The sequence below is a fragment of the Hyperoodon ampullatus genome, assembly GCF_949752795.1.
Source record: "Hyperoodon ampullatus genome assembly, chromosome: 4".
Lineage (NCBI taxonomy): Eukaryota > Metazoa > Chordata > Mammalia > Artiodactyla > Ziphiidae > Hyperoodon > Hyperoodon ampullatus.
The window spans coordinates 50,570,024-50,582,730 of record NC_136917.1 but is presented as its reverse complement, the minus strand read 5'-3'; the positions used below and the strand labels follow the sequence as shown (position 1 = coordinate 50,582,730).

Sequence of the window (12,707 nt, the reverse complement as noted above, 5' to 3'; positions counted from 1 at the left end):
AAAAGAATATATATATATATACATATATGTATAACTTAATCACTTTGCTCTATGCTAGAAACTGACACACTATTGTAAATCAGCTATACTTCAGTTTAAAAAAAATCCTAAAAAAAAAAAAAGAGAATTTTAACTGTCTTCCTTTGAGGTGATTCATCCACAGTGAGAGAGAGCTGGTTTGTCAGATTAACTAAATCTGGAGTGGACATAGTTTCCCATTACATCCTGGTTCTTTTTACTAGAAGGGCAAGGTCCTGGTTCAGCCCATGAATGACCCATTTTGACATAAAGTTAAAAGCTGCGTGGGTGGAATCAACATCTGAAGGAAGACCAGAATTTTCTTTAAAAATAATCTGAAGTTGATTGTAATAGTCATGACAAGATTCATCAGAATTTATGTGCAAGCCTGAATTTTGTTCCAATCAGTAGGCTTTGGAAATGCCCTAAAAATTGGATGAAGTCTCCCACCCATCGCCTGAGCCTAATCGTATAATAAGTTAGCAGGCTGGTCTCCCAGTTGTAATTTTAGAGACTTTTCAGAATGTTCCCAATTAGTGATTTTCATCCAGTGCTGGGCTGGCCTTCATTGACAAGCATATGAACTAGCTAACATAAGTCAGAAACTAGGTTGATAGGTCTGAATGACTGCATTAAATTCCTCAGCAAATCAGCGAGAATCTTCAGTTGTTTTGGGAAAATCTTTGACTGTGGCTCACAGTTTAGCTTTAGTCCAGGAAATATAAGAAATTAAGGGTTAGTCTCTGGATCCTCAGAAAGCTTAATTTTAAAGGGACACATTCTGATAAGTTCAGAGGCAAAGGAAGTAAGGTCAGTTTCTGAGAAAAAAAGGAAGTTCAGTGAGAGAATTCAATGGGGGAACTGAGGGTATAGAGCTGTAGGTGGCCGAGAAAGAAAGGAGGAGGATGGCGCCAGAGGCAGGGCTTGGGCACAAGGAATGGAGGGAGAGACACGATGGCCCTGGAGAAAGAACCAGGGGCGAAGGAGCCAAGGAGGAAGGGCCTGTGGCTTTTGGGGCCATTTTCACTTTCTTTAATCCTTTATTTGCGTCAGTTAATCTTAAAATCTTATTTTGCAGAAAGGCAATTTTAGGCTCCTGATAAAGTTTGGAATCCTCAAAATACAAATCGAAATAGACATTCTATTTAGTTTGAGACATTTTAGAGCTATGGTAATCCAGTTTATTTTTAAGAAGAGTAAGTTTGAGGATTTCAAAATTCCTCTTAATGGCCACTGATATTCTAAATTGCCTTTGGTTATGTTGGCTTCTTTAGTTGGAAATGCACTTGAGGAAAGACTGTGGTTTTTAAACATAAAATCAGCTCAAATCCCTGTAGGGGAGTGCCCTCAAAATACTTAGATAACTGCGGTCGCATTCTCATAACTTTTTCTCTAGAGTAACGGGATAATTTTCAAACCACCTAAACAGTTTTCAGCTCAAACAGCTTATAGCTCGAACAGTTCAAATATCTCTAACAACCTGTAGGCCTAATACCAGCCATTTCTAAGAGAACAGTCTGGTCCTAGAGGAACCTAGCTGAAGCCTTCTCAGCTCAGTTCCCATAGAACAGCCCTCATTCCAAAAAAAAAAAAAAATGGCCAAAGGCTGAACCAGTCCCAACTGGAACAATCTGATTTCAAATCAGATCGAAGTGCCAAATGAACACTCGCATATAGAACAAGGCCTTAACTAGAAAAGTTGAAACCTTAAAACAGATCTTAAACAAACCCTAGAGAACTTCAAGATCCAAAGAGGGGGGAAGCTTGGATCCAGGAGAAAGACATACCTTTAAACTCCATGGTCAGGGAGAAAAGCAGTGAGCAACAATGGGCTCAGTGTGGGTACTGCACCTGTTTCTCACCAGCTCTGGAGTCATTGGGGGGGTCTCCTCTAAATTCCTGTATGTGCCACCAAAATGTTGACCTAAAATAAACAGACTGCCAGCTATTTATCCAGTAAAAATGGGCTTATTTGGGATTAGAATTGCAGTTTGGGGCCTGCAACCATGGCTAGCCAGCCACATGCAAGTCCCTACACAGCAAGGAGAGAAGAACTCTTTTATAGAGGGGAAAAGGAAGTTGGGAGGGCTGTAGTAAACAAAGAGTCCATGGATTTTCATTGACTGAGTTGTTGCCAGGAAAGAAGAAGAGTCTTTCTACTTTGTGTTGGTCTCTGCTATTGTTGCAGGGCATGAGAGCTCCCCGTTCTGGTCTCCCAACTCCATTTAATTGAGGTTTTAGTTTATTAATTTTTGACACCTTTGACACCTAAAAGTTTTTAATTTTGATGAAGACTAATTTAATGTTTGTTTTGTGGCTTATGCCTCTAATTCTAACTTTTGAGGGGAGGTGACTTTGCTTAGTTCAATCATAGGGGAAGCTACGATGCTCAGGTGTGTGGGATTCCATTCATTGATAAGTGGTGGCAGAAGCACTTAGGAGAGAAGGTTAACTGATGAACTCAGTGTTACACAGCTAGTAAAGAGCAGAGTTGAGGCTTCTACCTGATGTTAAAACCAGTAATCTTACCTTAAAAATCTCTCCAAATGACCTTTGGTTATCTAAGCTAATAAAGGAACTGAATGTGAAAAAATAAATAAAACCAGTAATCTTTACTTCTCTAATTATGCAGAGAAGAAATTATTATGGTGAACTCAAGATGATCAACTTTCTCTCAAAGAGTGGGTAGCATTTTGATAAAGAGGAGGAAGGAAGAACTTTTCTTTGTAAGGGATTCTTGTTTGTAGAAGACTTATTCGAATAGAGCAGATCAGTATGAAAAAGGAATGACAAACCCTGTCACTACCTCAACTTCTTTGTTCCATGCATTTCACCCTGATGCCTTGGGCCTAATTAGATGTCCCCAATACTTAGCAGGGTTGCTGTTATCACTAATTATGGACACAAGAGGGTGCTAAAATATCTCTCTTCTGGTTCTTTAGGCCCAGATGTAGAACGTTCTCTTTCCTTTAATGCTCGTTCCATTTTCAGAAAAGAACTTTGATTACAAAACTCAGGAAAAACTTAATAGAAATAATGAAAATACAGCATAATATCAAATGTTTAGATTTCAAGGTTAACTGAAGTATAGTTCCAGTGTCGCTGATGATTTTGTACAATTTTAGATGAATGTAATAGAATTTCAAAGCTAGAAAGAACATTTGAGATTATCTTCCCTTTTTTCCATCCTGCTCCCCCCCTGCCCCCCTTCCTTCCTTCCTTCGTCCTTCCAGGGACACTTTGTTAAACAGAATCTTTTCAGTTTGGAAAAAATAAGCAAAATATAAGCAGAACTGTTCTTCTTGAAATGGAGGTAGGATGCTGAAGCCCAGTCTCTGATCTTACCTTTGCCACCATGGCAGGCCCAGAGGCATGTCTGTTAACCCCAAGGTGCCACATAAAAGAGTTTGGAAAATCATTGCTGAAAGTCAGGTGGTTGGCAAACTGCATTCTTGAATCAAATCCTGCCCCCTGCCTGTTTTTGCACAGCCTGTGAGCTAGTTTTTACATTTTTTAATAACAGGCAAAAAGTCAAAAGAAGAATATTTTATAATGCATGAAAATTATATGAAATTCAGTTTCAGTGTCCATAAATAAAGTTTTATTGGAACACAGTGATGTTCATTCATATATATATTGCCCAAGGCTGTTTTTAATGCAATAATTTCAGAGTCGAGTAGTTGCAATGGACGCTGTATCTCAGTTTCTTTAATAGATGTAAAATGATATAAGGTAATAATTATAATAAAGTATTGTTAGATTTGTAACAGATATGATATAATATGTATAACATAATGGCACAAAAAGGGGAAAGAGGGAATAGAGCTATATAGGAGTAACATTTCTATCTCACTTTGATTACATTAGTATAAATCTGAAGTAAGTTGTGATAAATTAAAATGTATATAGTAAGCCCTAGAGCAACCACTAAACAAACAACAAAAGAAACCCTAAAAATGGTAAAAAAAACAAATCATAAAGGAACTAAAATGTTACACTACCAAATATTTACTTAATGCAAAAGAAAGCAGTAAAGTAAGAATGTAGGAACAAAAGGATATAAACAAATAGAAAAAAAATTCATATAAATTCAACTATATCAATAATAACATTAAATGTGAATGGATTAAACAATCCAGTCAAAAGGCAGAGATGTCAGACTGGATTAGAAAACAAGATCCAACTACATTCTGTCTACAGGAGACACCTTTAGATTCAAAGATATGAATAGGTTAAAAGTAAAAGGATGGAAAAAGATGTAATATGCAAACAGCAACCATAAAAGCTGGAGTGGCTATACTAATATCAGACAAAATAGTCTTTAGGACAGAGTACATATGGACTGCAAAGCCTGAAGTGTTTACTATCTGGTCCTTTACAGATAAAATTTGCTAACTCCTGTTTTAGATGCTTATGATGACTCACTGGGATACAGGAAAATATGTTAAAGTTTAGACTACATTTTAGAAGTCTAATTATTTAGAAACTTTTTGTGTTATGTTTTATGCTATATATTATACATTGGGGTTGAATGTATATTCTTTATAAATAAATAAAATAGACATAATTTCACATGCATGTGCAGAAATGTTTTTCTGATCAAAGTGTGTAATCAAGTACTTTTGGAAACCACTCTAGTCTAACTGTATTGTTTTACTTGTGGGAAAAATAAAATCCAGAGTGATGAAATGATTGTTCAAGATCCCAGAGCAAGTTATTGGCAGATAAGCTACAGGTTCCTTGCCTCTTTCACTGACCACCCCATCTTTTGCTGTCCTCCAGCTTGGGGTTTCTGAAGTAAGGCTCACCTGTGGTGACTTCAGATTCTCTCTAGCACTAGACCTACTACTATGTAATACATTCACAAGCCTTTTTCCTAGTCTTTTTATGAACCTTGGTATGTGCTGGCCATGTGAGTGCTCTTTGGGCTCAAGCAAGAGGTTGAGGCATACCCTAAATTCATCCCAAATGTCTTCCCTGAGCTTGTACGTATCTCGTAGACAGATGAAGTAGAAATATGCACACATACTGCATCGTACAAATATCCTTTGCTTTAGGAATGTGGTGTCAGGAACAAGATCAAAAAAGTTTCTATAGTTGACTTTGGACTTCACTAGTTGGGATGATGCAGCTTATTTAGGAAAGTCACAAGTCAAGAGGGACACACACAAAAAAAATTGTGCACATTCTAAAGGAGGTCCAGGATAATGAAAAATAAGAGACACCATGTCTGTGAAAAAGAGTAGAAGAAATTGGTGGTAACTTAGCTCAAAGATGACTCAGGTGTCCAAATAATTATCTTCAAGTATCTTAATGACTGTCCTGGAAAATGAGGAACTTAGCTGTTTCATAAGCCCAGATCTAGGACCTATGGTAGAATTTGCTGGGATTTGGCTTGGGTTCACTAGCTAGAGATGTCCAATGATGAACTGGGTGTCATATAGACTTTGACATCAGAGAGAAGTGAGAATAATTCCTGGCTTCATCTCTTATTGCCTGTTTGACCCTGGGGATTATGGTTATAGAGAAGAATAATATATTGCAATATTGTATGTATAACCCTCTTTTTTCCCCTCTCCTACATGTCCTTGAACCTCATGCAGCCAACTGCCAGTTTATACTGTCAGGATTTTGAAATTCAAGGCTAAGAGAATAGTTTGAGAAAAGGAATTTTGAGCCTGGCTTTTAGAATCTAAGGCCAGAATGTCTGGAAGGAAGTAAAACACAAAGTATATGCTGAAATAGTAGGTTTGGAAATATGAAGTAGGAGTCACACGGCACTGCCCACTAAGACCAAATAAAAATTCCATGGACTGGAAGTTAATGTGTGGAGGAAAGACAATGTTGAGGGAGGAGATTGGTGGAGCCTAGCCTGCTTGGGACTCAACATACCTAAGGGAACCAGGGGGAGAGCTGTGGAACTGGCACTAAGACTCATCAACTACCAATAGAGAGACACCATCTATCACAAGGTGGGAGTCAGATCATTAATGGATATCATGGGATCACATTAGGCATTTGGACCAGTGTCATAAATCATCAATGCCATATAGCTGTCCTCATTACATCTCATAAAGACCTCCTAATGAAACACTAGCAGAGTGCTGGTCATTGTCCTATGAGAGTTGCAGCTCTTTGGGACCAAAACTTTGCTCAGCTCTATTTTACTTTCCCTGTGTGGAAGCAACTCTTATTCACTAGGTATATTCTAAGGTGTTGCTTTGATGACAGGATGTCTCCTGAACCCTGTAGGAGGAGAGATCGTGTGGAAGGGAATCCTCACATCGGTACCTTGGTAGGAATGAATAGAACTGGTTTGAGATCCTGTCTGCTCCCACCCAGTTGCATTAAAAACAGCAATTCCAGTTACATGTTAACCATACTTTTGACTTTCCATGTGGTTACAATTAACTTTCCTAGATCTTTTTTGCTGTTGTTGTAAATTATAACATTAATAATTATTTTATAAGGTTGCTCTGAAGTTAAATGAGATAATGCATAAAAATATTAGCACACTGTTTGTCTTAGGATACGTTCAATAAATGGAAGCTGTTAGTATTATTCAAGAGGTGATGAGATCATAATCCCTTTAAGTGTTCTTATGAAACTGAGTGACCACTTGGTGTTTATGTGGTAAGGACATTAACACTTCTGAATGTGATAGTGGTCTCAGAGACCCATTTGTCAGTTTAGATCCAGTGTTTTTCTACCTGCTGTGCATGGGCTAGTACAGACTGGCTGTATAGCATAGCCTTGGATAGTGTTAAAATATACATAAGTCTGGGCCCAAATCCAGATAATTTGATTTAGTAGATTTAGAGAAAGGCTCAAGATTCTGTGTTATTAACAAGCTGTTTCCTTCTGGAGGCTCTAGGAGAGAATCCATTTCCTTGCCTTCTTCAGGTTTTAGAGGCTACCCACATTCTTTGGTTCAGTGCCCTACATCACTCCAACTTCTCCATGCATTGACAAAGCTCCCTTTCTGACTCTGACCCTCCTACCTCCTTGTTATAAGGACTCTTATAATTACATTGAATCCTCCAGGATATTGCAGGGTTATCTTTCCATCTCAAGATTCTAAACTTAATCACATCTGCAAAGTCTCTTTTGCCGTGTAAAGCAACATATTCACAGATTCTAGGGATTAGGATGTAGATACGTTTGGGGGGTCATTATTCTGAAAATCATAGAGGATAACATTTTTTTGGACTGTCAGCTACATGAGAAACCCCTAGATGACTTCATTCATTCCCACCTAGTAAGTCCATGTGTTGGGGGATTTTTCTTCTACACTACCACCCCTCTAAGTGTCTATTTCTTTGGTATACAAGTGTCCCAGAAGACTGATTTAGACTTGACAATTCTATATTTAGATACACCCTAAAGGTATGCAAAATTCCAATATAAATGTGGAAACTACTCTGGAGCAGCAGAATATCTTTACTTCTTTAGAGTGTTGGTTCCCACAATGGACAGAAATGCTTTGAGTTCACTCTGGGGAAAACTGGTCTCTGAAATCTTACTGCAGAATTGGAACGCAGCCATGGAAGACCTTATGTGGCTAAAAGAGACTATAGATAATAATTCTGTGAGCTTGCCACTCTAGTCTCTTCAGCAGCAAACATGCTCATTCATTGGTCTCTGTATGTTTTCTTCAATCACCCCAAAGGACGTGATAACATTATTGATCTCTTTCTCTGCCAGCCACAGTACCTTAATGTAATTCAGATGATGTGTCCACATATTCTCCGCTATTTGACCACAGCAGTCATAACAAACAAAGATGTTTGAAAAGGCTGGCAGGTGCTAAATGATCTGGTCAAAATTGTTCAACAGGAGTCTTACACATATAAAAAACCCGTTACAGAGTTTGTTGAGTGCTTATACGTTAATTTTGACTTTTATGGGGCTCAGAAAAAGCTGAACGACTATGAATCAGTGCTAGTGAATGATTTCTTCTTGGTGGCTTGTCCGGAGGAGTCCATTGAAAATACCCGTCTCTTTGTATTTGAGACTTTTTTTTTGCATTCATCAGTGTATCAGCATTAACATGTTGGCAGATAAACTGATCATGACTCCAGAAGAAGCTGAAAGGTGGATTGTAAATTTGATTAGAAATGCAAGACTGGATGCCAAGATTGATTCTAAATTAGGTCATGTGGTTATGGGTGACAGTGTAGTCTCATCTTAGCAGCAAGTGATTGAAAAGGCCAAAAGCCTTTCATCTAGAAGCCAGATGTTGGTCATGAATATTGAGAAGACACATAATCAGAATAGTAGGTCAGAGGCTCCTAACTGGGCAACTCAGGACTTTGGCTTCTACTGAAGAACTGTACAGAAAAAATTTAAAAAACTATAAAAGAAAGGTGAAATAATAAAACCATTATGTAAACGTGAAACATTTTGGAAACAATTAACATAATGAGTATAAATTTTGGAGAATTTGAATAAAATTTAGACTGTTTTTCATTAAAACAAAATACTTGACAATTCTAGGGTATGCTGGATGGGAACAGAACAATCTTAAGGGTCAAGGTATAAATGGCTATCACTCCTGCTTGATGATCAGTGTGCCAGATGGTAATTTCTGTCAAAGGAAGGAACTCATCATAGCTCCTCAGTCCAGGCAGCATATAAGACTTCATGTTTGAAGGCAGTAGCTTCTGTCCCTGGGCCCTAGCTACATATGATCATGCTCAGATGGACACTGGCCATTCCCTGGATATTGACTCAGTACTGTTCCTATGGTCCCTCTGGCGACGTCTCCTCATTCTTTGTCCAACTGTCTTCTAAGTCTCTCTTATCTTTTTCTTCTCAGCCTTGGGAACCCATCCTTTGCCTTAAGGTAATTTTTCTCTTATCATTTATATCATCATCATATCATATATTCTCTCAAAATCTCATGTGTCTATAGCTGAGTCATAATATGTAGGTTGCTAAACTCAAAACCAGCAACCAACTCTCTTTGCTTTCTTCTGTCAGTTCACCTCCAAGGCAATTATAGAGAATGCTTAGCTGATTGAATGTGGGAAGGAACAAGGAATGAAGCAAATTCTAGAAACAAACAATTAATATTTCAAAATATGATCCATCTTCATAATTTTTAATATTTGTTCCAACACTGAAATTCAAAGATACAATTCCTAAGTCCAAGGCTAGTGCTCATTTCTACTAAACCACACCCCATTGTGTTGCCTTTAGCTCATTCCTTTCAATAACTTTTTCAACAACTCCAAGACCTTGGATTTCCAAATTGGCATATTTCCCCTTCACCAGGACACCTCCCATTCTTCCTAAATCCCCATTCTCACTATGGTGAGAGCATCCTGCTCTGTAGCTCCTGGGAAAGGCTGAATAACAAGAGATCTGCACCACCCTCTCTTAAGCTGCTGGTCTGCCTTTTCACAATTTCAGCCAACTGTCTCTGACTCAGCTCTCTGTCTGCCAGGCAAAGGACTTGTAGAAAACATCTCCTACTCCTTCTCTTCTTCCAAGGAGTACAGGATTAGCAGATTAGCATGTAGTACACCTCAGCACAGGGCAGCTCCTTTTCAGTTTGTTTGTCTGGTATTAAAAGGGGATGGCAACTAGCTTAAGGTCTGAATGAGTTCCTTCCCACAGATACCTGCCCACCCTCTAATACCCAGGTACACAGCAAGAATGTGGACTCTGCTGGCCGTTCGACTGGTCCAGCTTCCTTAATGCAAGTGGCTGCTTGTCTAACTCTGTCTCACCATTCCAGCTCTTTTCTTTCAATATTGTAATGAAATAATCAGTACAGAGAGGCAGCCAAGATTAGTGTGTAAGTTACTCTGTGTTTGCATCAGAAAAAATGTGGATGGAGTCCCAGTTCTGCTACTTACTAATTATGTGACCTTGGGCAAGTTATTTAACTTCCTCAATCTTCTATCTGCTCCTCTGTAAAATGAGACTGAAGACACCCACATCACTGGATTGCTAAAAGGATTAAATAAAATAAAAATAGGTAAAACACTTAATGTCATACCTGGTACATGTTGCTCCATAAATGGCTGTCATAGTTATATTTTATTTTACTTAATAAAGATGTGCTGAAAAATACCATGCTTGGTACTATGGAAGTAGGAAAAGAAGGAGACATGGTCCCTGTCCACAAATAACATTGCAGACTAATGGGAGAGAGAAAATATCAAAGTAAGCAAAGGGAATGGGTGAAGGAGTGGCAAAGTTATGGGGAAAGAACTGAATGAAGATGAAGTTAGACCTACGCAGCATGGAGGAGGGTCCAGAGGGAAACTTCATTGCAAAGGTGTGGGAAAGGCCGCCTTGACATAAAGTTCTATCCTGCGGGCAACAGCCTTTCTCCATGTTTCTGAGATTCTTATTCAATAGTGCCATATCATGACCATGAACATGTATGCCTCTATTATTCTGTACTTTTTGGATACCCATGGGTGAGTTAAGGGTCTCTAGGAAAATGAACAAAGAAGCATTTCTTTCTTCCTCATCCACCTGTCTTTCCCTTACACCGCTGTGATCGTCTGGGTCATCTTTAGAAAGCTTAGATTTTTTTTTTTTGACTGGATGGCAGTTCAATCACAGGTGATTTCCTGGGCAGATTTTAGCCATCTCTAAAATTGAAAATGAAAATGAACTGAAGTGTATGTATGCCAAACTGAATGCATGTATGCCTTCTCTACACTAGATAAGCATGCAGATTGTCTGAATGCCTGACCAGATTGTCATCACATGTGTGGGCTGAATAGTACATTGGGAATTGGCTGGGTCATTCTTCAACTGACTAGCCCCAAAGTTACAAAATTCTCCTGCTCCCCAAATGTCATAAGGAGGTAGTAGAGTACTATAAAGAGGCTCAGATCACCTGTATTCTAGTGTTAACCCAACGGTGATAATTGTATGTAACATCAGGCAAATTTTCTTGATTTCTTTCTCAATAAGCAAAATAGGTGAAATAACTCCTGCTGATGGCTCTGTAGAGCACGAATGTAATTTTCTTTTCAGAATCTGATACTTCTTATAAAATGGTAAGAAATGATAACTTCTGCTTGAACCACTTTACCCTGTTGTTGTGGAAATCAGACTATAGAAAGGAAAACATTGTATATATGTACATCTTCTTTATCCAGTCCTCTGTCAATGGGCATTTAGGTTGTTTCCATGTCTTGGCTATTGTGAATTGTGCTGCTATGAGCATAGCTGCTATGAGCATAGCGGTGCATGTATCTTTTTAAATTATAGTTTTGTCCGGATATATGCCCAGGAGTAGGATTGCTGGATCATATGGTAATTCTATTTTTAGTTTTCTGAGGAACCTCCATACTGTTCTCCATAGTGGCTGCACCAATTTACATTCCCACCAGCCTTATAGGATGGTTCGCTTTCCTCCACACCCTCTCCAGCATTTGTTAGTTGTAGACTTTTTAATGATGGTCATCATTTGCTGTACAGCAGTAATTAACACAACATTGTAAATCAACTATACTTCAAGAAAAAAAAAAAAAGAAAGGAAAACATTTTGGCAACTTTGTCTCTAAGGCTGGCTTTTAAGTGTCTGAGAAGATTGACTGTGTTCTCATTAAGATTTCTATAGGTTAGTCATTTCCTGTTCTTCCTGCCTTGCATGACAAGAATTCTGGGTGTCTGATTTCCCTCCTAAGTTGGTCCCTCTAGGCTGGTGAATTGGTTGTTATCATCCACCACATATACATCTATCAGATCATTCATCAGCCTCAGGTTTGCAATTGTAGTTGAGAGAAAATAGGAAATGAACTCTCTTCTGAGATTTGAGTTTCTCAGAACAAGGCATTTTGTAAATATGATAACCACATTTCAGTGTTCTTAAGTCATTCTAATGACTTCTCCTCGCATTTGGAATAAAACCCAGACTTGTTACTGAAGACTGCCAGCACTCGCATGCTTTTCCGCTGGCTTACTTTGGGCAACGCACATTATGATCTAGTCACACAGGCCTTCTTTCTCTTCTTCATACATGCCAAACCCACTCCTGCCCCAGGGCTTTTGCTCCTACTCTTTCCTCTGCCTGCAATGCTTTTCCCCTAGATCTTTGCATGGCTGGCTCTCATTCCTTCTTCCCTATTCCTGTCTCAACACACATCTCACTTCAAGGAAGCCTTTTCTGATCAAGCGATCTGAGCTCCACCCCCTGCTCCACCCACATCACTATCTCATTCCTTTATAGCTCTTATCACAATCTGCAACTGAATTATACATTGTTTCATTCACTTGTTTACTCTGTATCTTCTCAGTAGAATGGAACCCATTTTCCCAGGGTGATATTCCAAATATGTAACAACCAGTACCACATGGCACTAATCATTCAGAATTGACCATGGCCAAAGTCCTGGGACAGGGTCCAGGAGGCCCCCTAACCTGCCCTCCGACTTTTAAATTGTTGGTGTGTGGGGAGGCCCAGGAGTCCTGAGGAAGGGGTTGGAGTACATAAGCAATGCATGTTAATTAGCAATGCATATTAACTAAGCAATGCATGTGAACTATGTGCCCATTATTGTGGAAATCTTTCAGTATCTTAGCAATTAGTATGACCATTAGTTTGTACTGTTTGAATATCAACCCTACTTGTCTCCTATATTCAACACTATATCCCAGGCCTGGAACAGTGACTAGCATATAGCAATCCCTCACATGGTGACTTACTTGACTATCAAGTG

General features: G+C 38.8%; 1 pseudogene across 1 annotated transcript; it reads left to right on the top strand.

Annotated features, from left to right (window-relative positions):
* The first annotated feature begins 923 nt into the window (after positions 1-923).
* On the top strand, positions 924-8,344 carry LOC307051207 (eukaryotic translation initiation factor 3 subunit E-like; annotated as a pseudogene). Its single transcript has 2 exons — positions 924-1,066; positions 7,405-8,344. The product of its transcript is annotated as a eukaryotic translation initiation factor 3 subunit E-like (transcript).
* The last annotated feature ends 4,363 nt before the right edge of the window (positions 8,345-12,707 follow it).